Below are 12,975 nucleotides of genomic sequence, written 5' to 3'. Positions count from 1 at the left end.
ACCTATGGATGCTCGGATGCAGGCCCCCTGGATCTTGTTTGAGGACCCTCACACACACTCTCAGTTACACCACCATCCACTTCTCCCAGACCACTTCCAGTCAGACTCCCATTACCATCTCCCTCACTACTATCCTCCCAAATCCCGCTCACTACTTCATCTATATCTTCCAATTCTTGTCCTAATATTTCTCGCAACTCTGCTACCAAATCACTTTTCTCATTTACACTCCTGCCAAACTCCTGAAGAGACCCATTCATACTGCCAAGCACGTCTTCACAACTTGATTCCCTTCCTGCTGAAATCTCACTAAACCCTGACAATTCAAACCCACACACACTATACGTACCATTCATTCCCTCACAGCTATCCGATAACATGCCTTATCCACCATTTTTACCCTAACACTAACCCCTCTATCATGCAGTTTATGCTTCTCCCTTTCATTCCCTTTCTGTACCTTCTTTCATTTTCTTCCATACTCAACCAACACTAACTGTCATTCTCCCAGAAACCATTTGTTCACTGACACTTGGCTCATGTTTACTCACTTCCAACCACTCATTCATCGACACACACTAGAGGACTCACCCAACTGAATCCCCTTAACTCTTAGATTCCTAAATTCCCTGCCTGACTCATCCTCTTTCGCCCACATACACTTGCCACATGAAATTCCATTCCACATTCAACACACTTCTCACACAGCTCCTTACACATCCTAGCATAATGCCCACTCTTTCCACAATTACCGCAAACCTCGGTCACATGGGTACCCCGACATCCACTCGCTATATGCCCTATCTTCCCACATCTGTAACACTTAATACCCCTATCTTTCTTACACACACACCCGAAACACGCCCCTAAAGCCCACATCTGTAACACTGCTGCTCTCGCTCACAACTAACTGAACTTACTCTTCCGACACTTGCACTCCTATCTCTTTTAGGCTAACTACACTCATGTTACTTGCTCTAACGCTCCTATTAACTCACTCTGCATTTCGCTTTGTCCCTTCTAAAATGCCTCCCTATAATTCTTAAACTCAGGTATACCCTCAGCTATCAGTCCTAACACTAATACTTCTACTCTCTTTCATACACCTATCTAACTCATAATCCTCTACTATTTCTAAAATGTCGTTCCACGTCATCCTTTCATTTGTCCATCTCATTTTCTCCTTACGTTTTAGATTCATAAACTTGTATACGCTCTCTGGTACAGTCGCCAACAACTTTTGCACTAACTCTTTACACTCATTCATCCCTTCGTCTCCAAGTTTTTCCTAGCTAATGTTTCCAACCTGCACACATACATTGACCAATCGAACTCAATCCAACAGTACATTGTGCTTGCCTCTTCAAAATCATGCTTTCTACCTATATCTAACGCTACTCTTTATCCTCTTTGGCCCTGTTCCACCAATCCTGGCTTTCACACTCCTCATACAGCACGGATTATTCCCTACACTCAATCATTTACAATTATACTACTCAATCAAAAAACAAAAACCCGTCAAGAAGTTACCTAACTCTCTTGCCCAGACTCTCTTGTTATCCCCATAACTTAGCCCACAAACAATACCTTCTCAATATTCCTTAAAAAAAAGTTTCCCCTATTCCTTTACCTAGTACCTATTCCGTTGTAATTGGGGTTGCACATCGGGGATGGTACCTCTCTCATATACACATACTTTCGTACCCCTTCCTGGCTCACTCTCACTCTCCACTTTCGCTACTTTCCATTCTGATCTCTCTTAACCATCTTCTGAATACAATGAATCAACTTCCAATAATAACATCCATGCTCTTGATTATGCTCTTCTTCTACCCTTCTTTCTACCTACCTGTTTGTTCCACTCTCTACTATCTAAATCAATCTCTGCCCACCCCCCCGTTTCCCCAACCTATTCAAGTCCTAGTTCTTATCCTCGTCATTCATCCATACTAGACCTTCTTTTCCCTAAGTCTTCTTGTTTTTCCCTCCAGCCCCCCACTTCTTCTATTTTCTTGTCCTTCCTCAGGTTTTTATTCCTTATCCTGTGTACTTCCCCGTTCTTTCCCTTGACTTATCACCCTTCGGTCACTTGTACTTCAATCCACTTGTTTCTTTCACTTTTCCTTAAGTGCTCCTTGGCCCGGACGCAAGACCCATTAGGCCCTACATTTCCTACTGCTTCCCTCCCCTACCTGAATCCCTTTCATCATCTCCTGCCCCTAAACATTCATTACTACCAAATTTTTCGGTACCCCATTTTTCTGAACCATTCTCTCTTCCGCTCCTTTCCCAACTCTTCTTTTCATTTCCACTTTTGGCCACTCCTTAGCATTCCATCCTCATTTCCTCTAACATCGCTCTTCAGCTCCTCAACATTCTACCCTCAACCTCTCATTCTCTACTTGCCCAATCACCCTCGTCCACTTCTCTCCTCCAAACCCCTCAACTTCCCTCCGTTCATCCTTCCTCCACTTCAGTTAAGGCCTTCCAAAATACTTATTTTTTTCCTTCACTCAATCAGTACAACCCAACCTCCCAACCAACCGTCCGGCAAGCTGACCACACCAGCAGCCCCATGTTTGGGCGCCGTACCCAATAAAAATGTAGGCCAAGGATCACAAGCAAAAAAAAAAATACTCTCAAAACTACGCGTTTACTTACCATATTACTTGACCACACTCAAGGGCCGAGGAGCTGCCACTGTCTGCTGGTTTATTGGCCGTCATACCACCAAGACCTCAAACAACCAAACAAGGACCACGCAATTCAATAACTATACAAAAAAAACAAAAGACCACTGCACAAACAATCACTAACAACATAAAGACAATAACATGACAAGGTCAACACAATCACCTAACAACAACCAAGGAACCACAACAACTCGCCGACAACAACACTTAACAACTCCACAACTCCAAGCAAAACTCATCCACAACAACAATCTCAACTGAATTCAACGCGCACAACAAACTTCCAACAACACTGGGCACAACAACCTTCAAAATATGCAACATCAACCAATAACTTAAAAATAAAAAACAACTTTCAAAAAAACACAACAAAATCAACTGACCATCAAATAATATTCAAGACGGCTGTATGCTGCCAAAAAAACTATGACTGTCCACCAACATGGCTCTGCTCAACAGAAGTCCCTCACTTCTCCCGACTCTCGTAACAGACACTCTCGCCAACTGCATGATACTCAGCTATCGCCCTCAAACAGACACCCCCACCGCTTACACCCCCCATCCAAACCACTCCCATTTATCCCCCTCCTCAATTTTGCTCTCTCTCTCCTCTCGTCTCTACCTCTCTCTCTCTCTCTTCTCCTTCTCTGCTCTCTTTCATCCAACCCTCAATGGGACGTTGTCAAAGCTTTAAATTAACTAATGCACTCCTCCATATTGCCACTTGTTTTCCTGGAATAAAAGAAGACAATTGTTTTCTTTATCTGAAGAGATTGACTTGGCAGATTCTCCCCTTGAATGAATAATTTTCGTTCATCTGATCGAAGGAAGAAGATCCCTTATTTGCTGGAGGTTGTAAGGGACCGAGGGAAATAATCATAACGTGGGGAAAACAAGGTCTCATAGCTGAAGGTAGGTTGGGATTTATTTGATCTTTTTTCTAGCAATAAGTATTGAATCCATTTGTTATGTTTCTTAAGGACAAAAATAACAATCATTTCCATGGCTTTGTTGGCCTGTCTATCCAGACTATTGGAACAGCCAAAGTTGAAAGGCCACTTTTCTTTGCTGTTAAACCAATCCAGTTAGTCCATTGTAGCAGGGTTTTAAACAACTGTCGTTGAAACTCCGCCCGCAGAATGAATTTGCCTTGTCCTGTTTTGTTTGTATGGTGACTTTTACATTGCATTGGAACCACGTGGTTATTCAGCAACGGGAATAACTGGAATGCTTTACGTGACTTCCATAAACCATGTCGAGAGTCAACCTTCAATCACCAAAAGAAATTAACTCATCTCCCCCTCCCAACCTGAATGGAATACCCGAGAAAAATCGAACTCGCGGCCACCAAGGTGGGTGCGCCAAAACCATACCAGACCCGCCCGCCCATTGAGGCGCTGAATTTGCCTTGGCTTGATGTATATGTATAATTAAAATTGTGTTTGTTTTAAACGATAAATTGTAAGCTTAATAATTATGAATAGTTACGCGTTGTTCTGTAAATAAGTGATAGAAATGTGAACTGAAAAGGGGAGGTTCAGATCGAAATGAAAACACTCTCCACTTTTATAGAAACATTAAATTAATTTTCATGTCCCTTATTGTTATATCGTGTCCGCAATTAACAAATACCACCTCTGGCCCTCTGCCAACCAGTTCAAGAATCCTGGAACCGCGTTTAGCAATTTTCAAATTCTACATATTTTACAGTTCTTAGGAAATTTCAAGGTATTTGTGTTCCTCGAAGTGAAAAAGACGAAGGACAAATGGTTTCTAAAATAGATGAATAGTAAAAACAAATTTACTTAATAAACAACCCCGAGAGAGAAGAGAGAGAGACGAGAGAGGTGGAACGAGAGAGAAGAGGAGAGAGAGAGATGAGAGGACCACCCGAAGAGGAGAGAAGGGAGGAGAGACGTGAGCAGAGAGATGAAGAGAGAGGAGAGAGAGTGTGAATTACGAGAACATCTTGATATTACAAATCCGGGGCCTCTTTAGCATAAACGAACAAACATTTATATTCAATTTGAGATACCATGGTGGCCCCACGAAGTAAGCACCGATTACAGCAAACAAAGATAGGTTGGACAGTTGTTTGTGAAAGCTCTCACTGGATGGGGTCAGCAGACACGGAGTCCCCGCGGATCATCACGAGCGACCAGGGTGGCCAACTTCATGTACTTGCCTTCTGGAACGCCCTCCGCAGACAAGTTTGAGGACAAAAGAAAACTACACATGACGGCCCTACAACCCGCGAAGCATCATCGAAAGGCTACACCCGTCGTTTGAAAGCATAACTCCTCCCGGCAGCCAAAGATGTCAAGGTGGGAGACGGAGAAAGGAGTTCCTTTCGTTCCTTCTTGGGTCTTACTGGCCTGGCCTGAAGCAAAATCACCAGACTCGGCATTCAACGTATCTCCGCAGAAGTCCCGTACAGCCAGTCCTGCGTACAGCCAATCATTAACATTGCCGGCAGATGTCTTCCAACATCCAACCAGCCCAGCATCCCCATCCGACAACTGCAATGCATTAGAACGAATAATGCGGGCCAAGAGAAATTGCCACATAGCCAGAGAAGTGTCCGTCCCCAATGAACTGCAGAATACAAAATTTGCACTCATAAGGGTAGACACACACAGAACCCCCTTCTCCCCAGCCTACTAGGGACCATTATGTGTCAACCAGAGAAGACACGGCGCCTACCAGATGACAGTTGACGGCAGAATTACCTGGGTATTCACCAACCGCCGCTAAAGCCAGCTTACCTCACAGACACCAACCTACAATCGTAGGCCTCTCCAAGTGGGGGAAACCAGTAAGGTCCCTCACAGACCCTCACACAGTATCCATCTTACCTGGCAGGTTATCTCGCAACAAGCATCTTAGATAAATGTGCCAAGTACACACATACAAGAAACACAGCAGATGTCACGTATCCTTTCTACATATATTTCATTTATATTAATGTTAAATGTGCCAAGTACACACATACAAGAAACACAGCAGATGTCACGCATCCTTTGTACATACATTTCATTAATATTAATGTTATGTTAAATGTATCATTCTTAGCACAAACATTCCAGCTATATGTATCATAACTTCATTCGTGTCTTGCATTATTGATTTATGTACATCTTTCCATTTTCCAACAGAAAGAGAGGAACTCGAAAGGGAAATGACGCACGACAACGAATTACAAGATGACGAACTAGAGAGACGATGCCACAGAAGACGACAGGGATGATGAGGTATCAAACAACGACACACGAGGAAACACCGACGAAGTAACAGGACGGAATGGGTAGAAAAGATCAGACAATGGATGAAGCCAGATACAGAGAGAACAAAGATCCCCTCCATGAAAGCCTATAACACCAAGAAATTAAGGGAGAAACAGTGAGGTCAATGAAATAATGAGACTAATACACACCACCATATCACAGAAACAAATAACTTTACATATGCAGGAGCAAGATTAGTAGCAGAACTGATGGGGACACGAACACCAACACCACCAGCACAAACCAAACCCAACCCAGAAACCAAAAACAGCAACCGCCTTGGAAAAGGCGCCTGGAAAAGCAAATCATGGTGATGAGATCTGACTTGAGTAAACTGAAAGAGATGGCTAGAAAAAAGGCTAAGAAGCAAGAAAACAAGGGAGGAACTGAACGAGAAATAAAAGTACACGAGAAGGGACTAAACAACACAATAGAAGATGTAAAACAGAGGCTTAAGGCCAAAGCACATAAGATCCAACGATACATGAACAGGAATAAGGGATACCAACAGAACAAACTATTCGGAAACCAACCAGAAAAGACTATACAGCCAACTAAGAGGGGAAGACAACCATCAGAAATTCCTGAAGCCAAAACCAAGTAAGAGACTCTTGGGAAAACATATGGAGCAATCCGGTATCACACAACAAACATGCAACATGGCTCCAGGGAGTCAAGGCAGAAGAAACAGGGAGAAAAAAAATAAAACAAAGATTCACTGACATAACGACAGACACAGTCAGACACCAACTAAAGAAAATGCCAAACTGGAAAGCCCGCCCCAGGTCCCAATAAAGTCCATGGATACTGGCTCAAAAACTTCAAGGCCCTCACACCCAAGAATAGCAGAACAACTCCAGCATTGTATCACAAATCACCAAGCGCCCAAATGGATGACCACAGGAAGAACATCCTTAGTCCAGAAAGACAAGAGTAAGGGAAATATAGCCAGTAACTACAGGCTATCACCTGCCTACCAATAATGTGGAAGTTACTAACAGGTATCATCAGCGAAAGGCTATACAACTATCTAGAGGATACAAACACCATCCCCACCAACAGAAAGGCTGCAGAAGGAAGTGTAGGGGCACAAAAGACCAGCTCCTGATAGACAAAATGGTAATGAAGAACAGTAAGAGAAGGACCAACCTAAGCATGGCATGGATAGACTATAAGAAAGCCTTCGACATGAAACCACACACATGGCTAATAGAATGCCTGAAAATATATGGGGCAGAGGAAAACACCATCAGCTTCCTCAAAAAATACAATGCGCAACTGGAATGCAATACTTACAAGCTCTGGAATAAGACTAGCAGAGGTTAATATTAGGAGAGGGATCTTCCAGGCGACTCACTGTCCCCACTACTCTTCGTTAGTAGCCATGATTCCCATGACAAAATTGTACTACAGAAGATGGATGCCGGGTACCAACTCAAGAAAAAGAGGCAAACAGAATCAACCATCTGATGTTCATGGACGACATCAAGCTGTATGGTAAGAGCATCAAGGGAATAGATACCCTAATCCAAGACTGAAAGGATTGTATCTGGGGTAAACATCAGGATGGAGTTTGGAATAGAAAAATGCGCCTTAGTCAACATACAAAAAGGCAAAGTAACGAGAACTGAAGGGATAAAGCTACCAGATGGGAGCAACATCAAACACATAGATGAGACGGGATACAAATACCTGAGGGAATAATGGAAGGAGGGGATATAAAACACCAAGAGATGAAGGACACAATCAGGAAAGAAATATATGCAGAGACTCAAGGTGATACTCAAGTCAAAACTCAATGCCGGAAATATGATAAAAGCCATAAACACATGGGCAGTGCCAGTAATCAGATACAGCGCAGGAACAGTGGAATGGATGAAGGCAGAACTCCGCAACATAGACCAGAAAACTAGGAAACATATGACTATACACAAAGCACTACACCCAAGAGCAAATACGGACAGACTATATATAACACGAAAGGAAGGAGGGAGAGGACTACTAAGCATAGGGGACTGCGTCAACATCGAGAACAGAGCACTGGGGCAATATCTGAAATACCAGTGAAGACGAGTGGCTCAAGAGTGCATGGGAAGAAGACTGATAAAAGTAGACGAAGACTCATAAATATACAGAGACAGAGAATGACAAACAGAACAGAGGACTGGCACAACAAACCAATGCACGGACAATACATGAGACAGTCTAAAGAACTGGCCAGCGATGACACATGGGTCAATGGTTACAGAGGGGAGAGCTCAAGAAGGAAACTGAAGGAATGATAAACAGCGGCACAAGATCAGGCCCTAAGAACTAGATATATCCAAAGAACGATAGATGGAAATAACATTTCTCGCATATGTAGGAAGTGCAATACGAAAAATGAGACCATAAACCACATAGCAAGCAAATGTCCGGCACTTGCACAGAACCAGTACAAAAAGAGGCATGATTCAGTAGCAAAAGCCCTCCACTGGAGCCTGTGCAAGAAACATCAGCTACTTTGCAGTAATAAGTGGTACGAGCACCAACCTGAAGGAGTGATAGAAAACGATCAGGCAAAGATCCTCTGGGACTATGGTATCAGAACAGATAGGGTGATACGTGCAAACAGACCAGACGTGACGTTGATTGACAAAATCAAGAAGAAAGTATCACTCATTGATGTCGCAATACCATGGGACACCAGATGTTGAAGAGAAAGAGAGGGAAAAAATGGATAAGTATCAAGACTGAAAAATAGAAATAAGAAGGATATGGGATAAGCCAGTATAAATTGTACCCATAATCATGGGAGCACTAGGCACGATCCCAAGATCCCTGAAAAGAATCTGGAAAAACTAGAGGCTGAAGTAGCTCCAGGACTCATGCAAAAAGAGTGTGATCCTAGAACGGCGCCACATAGTAAGAAAAGTGATGGACTCCTAAGGAGGCAGGATGCAACCCGGAACCCCACACTATAAATACCACCAGTCGAAAAAAAATAATAACAATAATAATAATAATAAATTTGTAGGCATTTTATGATTTAGCTGAGTTTATTCATCAACGTTCACTAATAGCCAGACGGTTTTAATCCACTAAACAAGAATCGCTTCATATTTCCTCTGAGAAAGAACATAGTAAATATCACGGTAAACTGACAGGCAGTTAGTTACTAGTCTAAAAAGGAATATGTTTTGGCCTCTTTGGGAAGAGAAAAGTTGTTATTTTATTAAAATTTCACTGAAATACAGAATAATCATAATTTTACTGTAAGTTTCATAATTAGTTTCGAATACGTGCGATCACGCATATTCAATAGATGTTTGTTGTCCAGGATTAAGTATAAATTTACACTTGAATGTACCAAGGAAGGCAGTTGACGCCTGACTTTCTTGTTTGGTGACCCATAGGCTTTTCAATGCGAGTAAAGAAAAAATCTGCCTCTAGTGGTGGGAGTCCTTCTAAACCAAACGTAAGAATAACTCATTATGAGGCTTTCAGCAAAATGAGAGAGAGAGAGAGAGAGAGACGAGAGAGAGAGAGAGAGAGAGAGAGAGAGAGAGAGAGATTATCTTATACGAAATACTAAGGGAATGATTAGTGCAAAAGATAGTATAGCATATATATATATATATATATATATATATATATATATATATATATATATATATATATATAATATAATATATATATATATATATATATATATATATATATATATATATATATATATATATATATATTATGCAAGAGCTGCAATATAAAATATTTCACGAAACAGCCAAGAAGAAATAATTAAATGATGGGAATAGAAAAGAACATAGTAATCCTTTACCACACTTCTACACAAACAAATGGTAATTCAGCAAAGCCTTTGCGTCGTTTACTTAAGACGGTCACTTTCTGAGAAGGGCCCCTTCGCCTGCAGTCTTCATTTGTGAAGTAATGGACGATAATAGCATCTTCACCTTGGCAAAGAGGAGACTTATTTATAAGGATTCTCTCTCACATCAGATTCCCAATTTGAGGTCATTATTATTCACTGGAATGGAGTTTGGTTCCCACAGAGAGCTATTATTTTTCATTATCTCTCTCTCTCTCTCTCTCTCTCTCTCTCTCACCGACCCACACACACACACACACACACAAAACCAAAAGATCGTAATGTGAATGTGAATAAGGACCGGACACTAGTATTCACGTGACAATTTTCAGTTTACAAGATTCCTTTCTATCATTTTTCAGACCTTGACATACTGTAATTTGATATATGGAGGAAAATGCTTAAAACATTTGCCTATTTCTATATTTTCCTAGGGAGGAGTGGTTTCTTGAAATTATGTATCAGTGTTGATCTCTTCAGATTTTTCAAGAGAAAGGGGGAGAGAGATGTTGTATGTATTTACGTTATTCTTGCCATAGAGCAATGTTAATACTGCCATCTTTATTTTTCTTATAAAATAGTGCTCTTAAAAGAAACGCTATTAACATTTTAAGCAAAGACCAGATTTCTTAGTGGTGAAGAAAATGGAACGGAGGTGGAAACTGCCTGATAATCATGTCGCCACCTTAGGGCGAAGTCTGACAGAAGAGGGCAATTATCTTGATCCTTTTCCTCACTCAGTGGATCCTTCTCACGAAAGGAAAATAGTCGTTACACGAGCAGGGCTTTTGTATCATAGACACGAAGATAATTCACTTGAACCCTCATGAGGCAGAAATTCCATTTGAACTCTCGTGCAAGAAATTTTGTTACAAATATAGAGAAAACTAACTCCTAAGACCATATCTTCATCCGTACGGCAGCAACCTCAAAACACTAGCAAATTTCCTATCGGAAATATGAGAGAGAGAGAGAGAGGAGAGAGAGAGAGAGAGAGAGAGGAGAGAGAGAGAGAGCGTAGGAAGTGCATGAAATTGCTTCTACCAGCCCCTAACAAAATCGTACGGAGAGTTAGGATCAAGTCTTCAAGAGGGTATAATTTGATACTCCAGTAATTTTAGGAATAACGTGCAAGACAGCTTGATTGTTATCGCAAAAATATCACTAATTTGCTTTATATCTTTCGTGTATAACAATGGAGCTGGGTCTGATATCCGAAAAAGCTGCAATCATCATTAATTCTACTCTCTCTCTCTCTCTCTCTCTCTCTCTCTCTCTCTCTCTCTCTCTCTCTCTCACACACACACAAACACACTGATATATAATTAAGAAACTTCATGGTTTCTGAAAGATTCATAAAACTGGATGGTTATTTGCGATCCCTTTCTGCTACAAACTTATATAAAACAGCGAAGTGAAAAGATATTGAATATCATATTAATGTTTTTATATACTTCCTGCCCAAATAATTAGTATGAATATACAACCTCTTTTGTTACTGAGCATGTTCATTAATTCCTTACAAACACCTGCGGCTCCGGTGCAGATTAAAAACAGCCTCTCTTGGATATTCCTCCTTCCTTCCTCCTTCATATCCGGTCACTCGAAAGTTCTCTCCTCCCTTCCCGTCTCTCTTTTCCCTTCATCGTTCCTCAGTCTACCCTAAAGAAATTGCACTTCTGATATTAGAAAACGAGAGAAATCTTTGAGCCACTATCGCTCAAGAGGTAAAGAGGATGGTGGTGTTCGAAAATGCTGTAAAGTGGCGAATACGAATAGAGTTGGAAGAAATTTTTCCTTTATAAAACAAACAGAGAATAAATTGACGATATACTTGCCCAAAGGGAATGCTATGGATGGATGTTGAGGATGTATATTGCAGAACGCAATTTGTTTAGAGCGGTTAGAAGTTTATATGGTAAAAGAGAAGCACGCGGTAGAATATTTAAACTGGACACTTTCTTTCCCATTCTTGCAATCTAATTTCTCTAACCGACTAGGTTGTTGTTTTGTTATACTTTCATAAGCTGTTTTATGATCTTTATGCTTATAGAGACGGGAGAAGCCATAGAGAGAACTGAGATTTTGGAGAAGAAAAGGGAAAACAATGCGTGGAATGTACTTAGGTTGATCCTGGCAGATGAACGTGCTTGGTGTTGATTTACAGACAAACCGTAGAGACTAGTTGTAGAGTCAAGTCGTTCTTTATAAGTAGAGAAAGTGAGAAAGGAATGTGAACGAAACTAAAACCCTAAAAGTGGAAGGGAACCAGGAAAATGGATGATTTTCAGAGAAACGAAATTTGTAATGCTTGAAAAGACTGCTCGGTCTTCTTTCCTTTGCAGAATTGAAAAGTCTAGATATTGAATGGGAATGAGCGGACTATTTTTGGAACTTGTGATATATATGTAGAATCAACTTGTCATTTTTACCTTTACGGATACATATGTAATTGAAATAGCCATAATGCCCTTTAAGGTCTCAAATCATTTGCTCTTTTTCTTTTGTCACTAAAAGCCTTGATATCCAACTTCAAAGAAATATGAAGAATCATGATGTCCGGTAGCAGGAAACGTTTTCTGCTACCGAACATCATGATTTCTTTATATTTTTTGAAGTTGGATCTCAAGGCTTTGTAGTGACAAGAGTATCCCAAAAAAAAGAGAAAAAGGAATTTGAGAAGTGAAGAGGATATGTATATTGTGGCTATTACAACTTACTCTTGTGATATGTGTTTTTCATGGGACAGGGAAAACAGGACTGAAAGATGGCAAACGAAGAAATGGTAAAAAGTTTAGCGTAGGCGTAAATAAGTGATCAGACTGATTGAGGTAATTTGGCAGTAAGAAGCAAACGGAGATTAATTGTCAATAAGTAGTGGATATTAGTGGTACTCTGATGTAAGTTGTGAGAGCTTTCTGTATCAAGTGCTTTATTCGTGATCTTGTAGATAAAAGAAAAAAACAACTGTGGCAGGAGCTTTTCTCGTATTATCTCTTTTGTTACGCAATATAAGGAGAAGCGGACTATTATTATTATTACACAAAAAGAATGTGGCCATTAACTAACAAAAAATCTTCTCTAAAACAAAGTGATCAAATGTGAAAGGAAAGAAAAAGGAGCGAACATT

Source organism: Macrobrachium nipponense, chromosome 14 (genome assembly GCF_015104395.2).
Source record: "Macrobrachium nipponense isolate FS-2020 chromosome 14, ASM1510439v2, whole genome shotgun sequence".
In the NCBI taxonomy this organism is placed as follows: Eukaryota; Metazoa; Arthropoda; class Malacostraca; order Decapoda; family Palaemonidae; genus Macrobrachium; species Macrobrachium nipponense.
Note: the sequence above shows the minus strand (reverse complement) of the source record.